The 10,030-nt window shown below is 38.5% G+C and overlaps 1 pseudogene; it reads left to right on the top strand.

The window, feature by feature from the left end:
• Positions 1-240: 240 nt before the first annotated feature.
• On the top strand, positions 241-1,534 carry LOC106977190 (39S ribosomal protein L16, mitochondrial-like; annotated as a pseudogene).
• The last annotated feature ends 8,496 nt before the right edge of the window (positions 1,535-10,030 follow it).

The raw sequence follows: 10,030 nt of genomic DNA, 5'->3' as shown, positions 1-10,030 counted from the left end.
AAACTCTTAAAATTTAGTAAGAATGCAAACAACTTATTAAAAAAATGGGCCAAAGACCTTAACAGCCACCTCCTCCAAGAAGATTGCAAATAAGTATATGAAAAGAGGCTCAACATCATGTGACATCAGGAAATGCAAATTAAAACAGTGAGATACTGGCAGCCCTGAGCTGATTCCAGTGTGGCACTAGGGTGCTGCCCTCCATGCCCAGTGGAGGTGGTTGCGGTGGTGGCCATGGCCATGTGGTGGCTGCTGGCTTGTGCCCGGGCGCCATTCATGTGAGCACCACTGTCAGATTCTTGAGCAGCTCCGCCTGCCTGTGCTGGCCTAAAGACCCTGCTCCTGGTGCCAACTTTTAAGGATGTTTCCACTCCTGAAAAGCTCATGCTTAGATTTGTTGAAAGGGCACCCCTGTGCCAAAAATGAGAAGAGAACCCAAATACTCGAGTGACATATGGGGACCTTCTATTGAAGCTACTGAATTCACAGAAGGCATTTTTGCAGTCTTGGCACTGGGTGGTGGTTACCTCCACTGGGGGCATTTTGAAATGATGCACCTGACAATCAACCACTCTCTGGACCCCAAGAACACAGTTTGCCTTATAGAGAGTACCAGCCCCTTTCAAGCCCACCACCCACAAGGGTATGGGACAACGCATGGGGGGATCACTACATGACTCTGTGAAGGCTGGCCGTCTCACAGTCGAAATGGGTGGGTGTTGTGGATTCAAAGAGGTACAAGCTTTCCTCAACCAGGTTGGCCACAAGCTGTCCTTCCCAGCACAGGCCATGAGCCATGAGACTCTAGAGAGGATCCAGAAAGATCAAGAGGAACCAGAACAGAACAACTAAAACCCCGGGACCTTTGAGCACATAGCCACTGCCAGCATGCAGGGGAGACAGAAAGGCCTGAGCCCAGATGACTTGATCCAGAAGAGGCAGTACTGGGGCAAGGCTTATAGGCCTGAATGTGTAGGAAGAATGGGAGAAATAAACGTAAAAAGGCTACTGAGAGAGAAAGAATCTACCTTTTTTCCCCTTCAGTCTACCCTTAAAGTTTTTGGGTAGTTTTGAAATCTAACCGAGGAGCAGCATATGAGTAAATGATTTCTGAAAAATTGTACAGTATCTTGATTTTTTAAAGTACATTATATTTACATTAAAGTTTGAGTATTACCTGTAAAATAAAACAAAACAAAACCAAAAACAATGAGATACCATTACCCCCCCATTAGAATGACCAAATCTGGAACACTGACAACAGCAAATGCTGGTGAGGATATGGAACAACAGGAACTCTCATACATTGCTGGTGGGAATACAAAATGGGACAGCAACTTCAGAAGACAGGGGGTTTCTTACCAAACTAAACATACTTGCCCCATATGATCTTACACTTGAGCTCCTTGGTATTTACCCATAGAAGATAGAAACTTATACCCACACAAAAAACCTGCATATGAATGTTAATAGCAGCTTTACTTATGATTGCCAAAACTTGGAAGCAACCAAGATGTCCTTCAGCAGGTGAATGGGTGAGTAAACAATGGAATATTATTCAGCACCAAAAAGAATGATCTGTCAACCCTTGAAAAGACATGGAAGAAGCTTAAATGTGTATTAGCAAGGGAAAGGAGCACAGAAAAAGCTATATACTGTATGATTCCAACAACAGTACATTCTGGAAAAGGCAAAACTATGGACACAGTAAAAAGATCAAAGGTTTCCAGGGATTACGTGGGAGAGAGGGATTAATAAGCAGGGCACAGAGGATTTGGGGAGGCAGTGAAGATACTCTGCATGATACTATAATGATGGCAACATGTCGTCATGAACTTATCCAAACCTATAGAAGGTAACCAAGAGGGAGCCCTAATGTAAACTATGGACTTTGGGTGTTTGTGACGTATTAATGTAGGTCAACAGTTGTCACAAATGTCTGCTGCTGGGGGTTTGGTGATAATGGGGGAGGCTGTGAATGTGTGGGGGCAGAGAGCATATGGGAAATCTCTGGCACTTCCTCTCAATTCTGCTGTGAACCTAAAACTGCTCTAACAAAATACTCTTCCAGAAAAAATGTTTATGTACACACACATATTTTCTATTTTCTACTTGAGTCAGTTTCAGTAATTTTTGTCTTTCTAGGGAAGTTTCCATGTCATCTAAGTTACCTAATTTATTGGCATACATTGTTCAAATATTTCCTTATAATTCTTTTAATTGCTGTGAGGTTGGTAGCGATGTTCCTATTTCATTCCTGATTTCAGTCATTTCTGTCTTCTCTCTTTTTTTTCTTGGTCAAGGTAAAAGTTTGTCTATTTTCTTGATGTTTTCATAAAAACAATTTTTCACTTTGTTACATTTTTCTATTGGTTTTCTATATTATTTTCACTCTTATCTTTATTATTCCATTTCTCCCCCTTCCTTTAGGTTTAGTTCACTTTTCCTTTTCTAGTTTCTTAAGGTGAAAGTTAAGTAATTGATTTGATCTTTCTTCTTTTCTAATATAGGCATTTAGCTATAAATTTCCCCTTTGGCAGTCCTACCCTGCTGTGATATTTTGACTGTCCAGGCTCCCCTTGGGATTGGTTTAAACACTGGGTGCGGTTTGACACCACACAAATTAGACAATTGGTCAGTTACTTTCCATATAATATCCAAGGGTGGAAAGTTTCATTTAGACATTTTCATAAGTAATCTCAACATTACACAGCTATACAAAGGATATCACATTCAGACTCATTGGTACACTAATTTACAATAGTTAAATGCAAACAATGGGGCCTATGCAGCAGAAAACAGGCCACTATGTCACAGTGTGATAGTGCCATGTCAGGGTGTTAAGAGAGCACACAAGAGGGACACCTAGTAGAGTTCTGGGGTCAGAGAGGAAATGACATCTATTAAGATCTGAATGTTGCTTACAAGTCAGCTCCTGGAAGAGGCCACGGGTATGCAGAATCCTCCCACATACCACAAGAAGTGTCACCCAGAGACAGAGCTCACTTCAGCAACTAGACTTATCTAGGAAATACAGATGCTATTTGAGAAGCTCACACAATTGAACACATTTAAGACCCTGACCTTACAGTACTGCTACCCTTACCTCATAATCTCTGGAACTCCTGCCTACAGGTTCATCTGCACTATGTACTCTGGAGCCACCATCCAAGGCCAAGACAAGGTGGGCAGGAGCCCTGGGTCTAACTGATTCAATGCGAAGTAGGCCTGGAAGGTTTCTTTTCTTTAATTCTGTACTCCATGTTTCCTTGTGACCTAGTTCTTGTCTGATAAATGCTGTATCGTACAGCTCTTCAGCCCCAGCTCTGCAATAATCCCTTGTAAAATCCAGTTCCTGATTCATGCTAGCAGGTTCTTCCAGATGTTTTTAGCACTCAGATCTTGGCTAATTGCTTGCCTATTGATCCTCTAACAACCACTGATCCTAATTCTGCTACGGCAGACTGTCAGTCCTTATCTGGACTTTTTTTGTGGAGATGAGCACAGGAAGAGCCATGGCCTTCAACAAAAGATAGTCCTTAGAGGACAGTTTGGATGATTCCTGTATCTTGTTAATCCTATCTGTAAGTCAACTGATTACTAATTTCATTTGGGTGAATTGACAGACACATTGCCACATGTCTGTCCATGCCCTGCATGTCTGTCTAGATTCCCAGTCTTCACCTTCCCCATTCTGACCCACCCTCCCAACCCTCTACCCTGGTTCTGACAGGTCCTGCATCATCTAACAGGAGCCAGTTTTACCACAGGATCCCAAGAGCCCGCTTGGGATTCTCTCTCCCTCTCTCTTTACCACTCCTCCACTTGCACACTCTCTCTCCCTTTCTCAAAATAAAAATAAATAAATATTTAAAAAATGAAAGAAAGAGAGGCACCTGGATAGCTCAGTAGGGTAAGTGTCCATCTTTGGCTCAGGTCATGATCTCACAGTGCATACGTTCGAGCTCCACATCAGACTCTGTGCTGACAGCTCAGAGCCTGAAGCCTGCTTCGGATTCTGTGTCCCTCTCTCTCTGCCCCTCCCCTGCCCACGCTCTGTCTCTCTCTCTGAAAAACAAATCAATGTTAAAAATTTTTTTTAAAAAAAGAAAGAAAGAAAGAAAGAGACCAGTGTTTCTGAAGTTTCCATTTGTGTACATCTGGATGCAAAGGAAAGTGAAAGTACTCATGTCCCAGGAGAATTTGGGGGACATAGTGTGAAGTAGTCCCCATACAATAATGATCTTTGAGTTTCTTATTTTATTTCGAAAATGGAGACAGATCTTATATTCTGCTAAATTGACATTTATTTTAAATGCAAAAAGTTTTGAATTACTTGGGCAGAGGCAGAAAACAATTCTTACTTTTGCCTTCATATTATTTTGTTGTTCTTTCTACCTTCTTTATTTCAACATTTCGTGTTTATTAATAAAAACATTTAATTTTATGAATTTCCTGTGAATACATCTTTTACTGTGTATTTTCATGTATTAATGTCTAAATTATAATATCAGTTTTGATTTCCTCTTTCATTTAAATTTGCATGAATATTTTGGGGCACCTGGGTGACTCAGTTGACTGAGTGTCCGACTTTGACTCAGGTCATGATCTCGCAGTCCATGAGTTCAAGCCCAGTGTTGGGCTCTGTGCTGACAGCTCCAAGCCTGGAGCCTGCTTCAGATTTTGTGTCTCCCTCGCTCTCAGCCCCTCCTCCACTCTCACTCTGTCTCTTTCTCTCTCTTTTTGTCTCAAAAATAAACATTAAAAAAAATTTAATTTGTATGAATATTTGTAAGTAATTTAATTTGATGGGAGGAAAGTTTTTTCTTCTTAATTTCTTGTTTTATTTCACTGTGGTCAGAAACTGACAGTGTAATTTTTACCTTTCAAATCTCTACTTGACAAGAATAGAGGTTTTTGTTGCATACAAAGTCCTACGTGTATCTATTAATTCAAGCTTTCTAACTATATGTAACCCAAACTTCATCTCATTTTGTTCTTTGTATTGTATAAATACAGAAGAATATTAAAATGTCCATTATAAATGCAGTTTTGTCAAATTCTTTATGTATTTCTAACAATTTTTGCTTTATATATTTTGTCCACAAATATTTATAACCTATTATAACATCTTGGTGGACTATACATTTGTAAAAATAAAATATCCCTCTTTATCCTACCTTTTTGCCTCAAATTCTGTCTTCTCTGATACTGATCTTATCACCTTACTTTTTTGTTTGTTTGTTTGTTTGTTTGATATGTTTGCCCAGCTCTTTATTTTTAGTGTTTTTATTTTTATTTAAGGATGTCTTGTTAGGGTGTCTGGCTGGCTCAGTCAGTAGAGCATATGATTCTCAATTTTAGGGCCATGAATTCAAGCCCCACATTAGGCATGAAACCTACTTAATAAATAAATAAATAAATAAATAAATAAATAAATAAATAAATAAAGGATGTCTTGTTAACAACCTATGTAAAAAAAAAACTGTCAATGTAATTTTGCTCTTTTCAAAAAATCATTTGAAAGTCTTCAATAAGGAATTGAATATGTTCACAGTTACTGTGGTCATTGTTTATACTACATTATAGGGATCTCCCTGCACACAGGGGTCTTCTAACTGAAGAGATGAATAAATAATGCAGATGATTTTAGCTCATAGAATGTTCACCTTCAGAATTTATCTAATCCAATGTGCTCTAGGACAGGTGAGGAAACACAGCCGGGCAAGTTACACTGTTTAGTAACAAAGATCAGATCAGTGGCTAAATTTGAACACAAGACTGTAATATCTAATATAATTCATGGGGGGGTGGTGGTTATTAGAATCAGATGAACTCAGCTGCAGTCAGCAGTGACTTTTCTCCTTTTGGACAATCCATAGCATTGTTTAGAGCTTTCCTATATTTAATATCTTTGCCCATCTAAAAACATGTAATGTTAAAAAAAAAAAAACATGTAATATTTTCCAAAGAGTGGTACAACTATCACTGAAGTCTTGATATAATTTTAGGTGGCACACAGATAAATATTTTTTCTATTTAAATAGTTACATATTTATTTTAATGTAAATTAGGAAAAATACATATCTAATATACCCTTTAATCTCATGGATATATTAGAATAATACTAAGATTAAAAAGTGGAGTCAGGCACTGGGCTGGCTCAGTTGGAAGAGTATGCAGATCCAGACCTCAGGGCATGAGTTCAAGCCCCACATTGGGTGTAGAGATTACTAAAAAATATAAATAAATGAACTTAAAAAAAAAAACCCTGAGGACAATTTGAAGAAAAATGTCAAAGAAATCGTAGTACAGGTGACACTCAGATATGAAAAACATGAATGACTAATGTTCAGGAAATAATGATTTTAGGATAAGAACAGTTTTGATAGTCAGATAACAGTGGGTTCATATCCTGGATCTGCCTCTTGTGAAGATTAAACAAGATAAGATTTATAAGACACTTGGCTTAGTAAATCTTTGGCTGTGTTATTTCTCTAATTTATCATGTTTTAGGCCTGTCTCCTTAATTAGATTGTAAAAGCCTTCAGTGACAAAAAACAAACAAACAAACAAACAAACCCAAACACTTGGCAAAGTGAAAAAGCTGATACTAGATAAAGCATATAGTAAGGTCAATGAAAATGATATTTTTTCTCTACATATTTATAATCTAAATTAGTCTCCAGTGAACCATAAGAGACTCTTAAATATACAGAACAAACTGAGGGTTGACAGAGGGGAGGTGGGTGGGGGGATGAGCTAAATGGATGATGGGCATTAAGGAGGGCACTTGTTAGGATGAGCACTGGGTGTTATATGTAAGTGATGAATCACTAAATTCTACTCCTGAAATCATTACTATTAGTTAATATATGTTAATTAGTCTTCACATTGACCTAATTATAGAGAAACCTGGCTATGCTTTTAGCTAGATATGTTAATTGATTAGTTATTTGGATCTCAATTTCCTTAACTGCAAAATACGTGTTGTACTAGATAATGTGTAAGGTGTCTGACACCTTAATTTTAACATATATAACTCTCCTGTTGGATTTCCCCCAAGTGAATATCATTAACTAATTAATCAATTAAACAATTCATTCATTCATGCAAAGGTATATGTGCATTTACTATGTGCCAGACACTGTTAGAGAAAACATGGTACCTGCTGTCCTCTAGAAGCTCGCTTAAAAAGTGTCTGCTGTACCTTTTGTTCCTGTGACTTCCCCATTCCATAATGGGATGCCTGTGTATCCCAGTCCCTTCACCCATCTGGGCCATGTCCCCACCACCTCCCCTCTGGCACAGGAATAAAAGACACAGCATAGGAATATAGTGAATGGTATCATAATAGCCTTGTATGGTGACAGATGGTAGCTACACTTGTGGTGAGTATAGCATAGTGTATAGAATTGTTGAATTACTATGTTGTATACCTGAAACAGATGTAACATTGTGTGTCAACTATACGAAAAAAAAAACCCTCAAAAAAAAAAAACAACTATACTCAAAAACAAAACACAAAAGGTACAATAATAAACTATAGTCAAAAACCAGCCAAACAAACAAACCAAACACTTTCTAATTAATTTATTATCTGGCTAAAAGAAAAAGAAAAAAAAAAAGGATCTCTCTTCTCGAGGAAATCATTATACTACATAACTGTTAGATCTTTCAAATCAATACAAAATTATCTTTATGATAAAAAATTAAAATTTTTCTCAAACAAACTAAAACAATCATCTGAGGGAGATGATAATGGAAATCCAGTTTGGAAACAATACCACCAGGCTACACGTGGGTCTGTCCAGCCCTGTGCTAAATTGTCTAGCAGGGTCAAGTGAAAGAGGGACAATCCTACAGAACTTTCTGACTGGTTGGAACAATACTATGGTACTTGTAGGCAACCCCCAAGAGCTCATACAGCAACTTGGTGCAATTTGGCAAAAGCAACCCATCTAGGCAGACAAATTACAACACGGTGCCCCCATCAAGGCAACAAATCTGGAAAAAAAAAAAAAAAAAAAAACCTTTCCGGATCCGGCCCGAAGAAGAGTGCATCTTGGCGAATGGAGCACAGGCTGATTTGAGCTCCACTCCACGCTCCCCCTGTCCCTCTCACCCCACCCTCCCCTGTAGTATGACTGTGCAGGGCACAGACTACACATGTGTGTGACAGCCCAGCTTATGGGGAGCAATCCAATAACAGGTCTAAACACACTGAGGAGACCATCATGTGGCTTCAACTGTAACCATTGTGAAAAAGATTAAAAATTTCTAAGTTTAGCAGTCTTTCAAACTGAATAATGTCCATAGTCTAAACAGGAAGTGTCCCTGCATTGCCTCTAGAAACACAGCTTTAGAAAAAAAAAAAGCTGTATTATTCATATTAGGCCTTTTGTCCAGAGATTACTGCCACATCAGCAGCAAAAAGCCCTGACAGCGTGAGGGTTAAATGTTTTAAAATTCTCTTCCACTGAAGACTGGATCTTGTTGCCTAGTGACTGCTGAGTTGCTCGCTGCTGTCACTCACCTTGTCTCCAGAGAGTTATCCCCCACTCTCATAAGGAAGGTTATGATTGGACAAAGGTGACATCATAACACATAGAGGAACGGCATCTCTTTGTCAAGACAGCACCAATAAGATGACTCAAGAGTTGGTAGCAAAGTGTTGTGGTTCCTTTGTTTTGTTTCTTTAATACAGAGCTAACGCATTTGATGAAACATCATCTTCATTCTTCATTTCTTGCAGAGCCAATTTTGCAAGGGTTAGTAGGGGATTTTTGCCCATAAAAATATTCTTTGATAATATGAATTAACTGCAAGTCCATTTAATCAACGCCAGCCCAGCCAAAGCCTTTTCCCTCCTAGCACTTGGTCAGCACTTGAGAAGCTGAATGGATTACAGGCAGAAAATGACTATCCTGCAGCTCATTCTCACACCATTGGGTGCAGAGTGGAATTTCACACAAGGCAGATTCTTCTTGGTGTTTATCTGAGAAGTACCTAAAGGGGTTCCAAAGCACCAGTTTCCAGGAAGGTCCTATAATAAGACTTTGGGACACATACATAAGGCATCAAAAGAGTTAAAAAAGACTGATTGAAGTTGAAAGTATATCTACTTCTAAAATCAAGCAGTTGGAGAAATCTCACACTTTGTACGTAACGCACGAACATGAGTTCTTTGATTACTTTTCAAATTCACATCACACGTTTGCTGTGTTGAAAATCAAGCCTGATAGTCTTTATTTTTCACACTGACTTGAGCTACTTGTGTACACTCTTGACTATTTCAGCCACGGAAGACATTAGCTATGTGATTGAAGTGTCAGTTGCAGATTCATTATGCCAGGCTGCTATATTAAATCATCTGTTAAATGCGTTCTTTTCTTGGTAAATATTCAGTATACAGCATAGTCACAGCTGGTATAATTGGATAGTTGCTTCCAGCTAATGCTCTATTTTGAAAGCTACAACTCCTATAAAGCTTATAGTGGAGTTGTAACAAAGGCAATCCCCCTTGGGAAACAGGAGAGAGCAAATTCCTTCCTGCAATTCTACTGGAAAGCAATTAGAGAGAGAGAGTACTCATAAATTATATATGGCCCTGCTTTTTACCTCCACTGACAAAGAACCTGTAGTATGTCAGCTGAAATGTGTAAGTACAACACTGCTTCTTCTAAGAGCTGGCTGTATGTATTTGCATATTGTAATTTCTCATTTGAATAATCAGTATTGTTCTTAAAGTGAACTAAAGTGACCATACATTTCCTGGGGAAAATTCATCTCAAAGAAGGGAAAGATAGTGTTTACACAGAATTAAGTTACAAGGAAACACTTATTCTCATAATAATCATCAAACGCATTCAGGAAATACCAATTTCATAAATAATTTCCTTTACGAACTGAGATCGGTGTGCAAGTGAAAGCAGACAGTGGGTGTGAGTTCCTTTAAATGAAATCTTGATACACGGGAGGGGAAGGTTCTGTTGCTGACATGGTTCTTGTTCATTTGACAAGAAAATAC

The sequence above is a fragment of the Acinonyx jubatus genome, chromosome A3 (assembly GCF_027475565.1).
Source record: "Acinonyx jubatus isolate Ajub_Pintada_27869175 chromosome A3, VMU_Ajub_asm_v1.0, whole genome shotgun sequence".
NCBI lineage: Eukaryota > Metazoa > Chordata > Mammalia > Carnivora > Felidae > Acinonyx > Acinonyx jubatus.
This window is presented reverse-complemented; position numbering and strand designations above follow the sequence as displayed.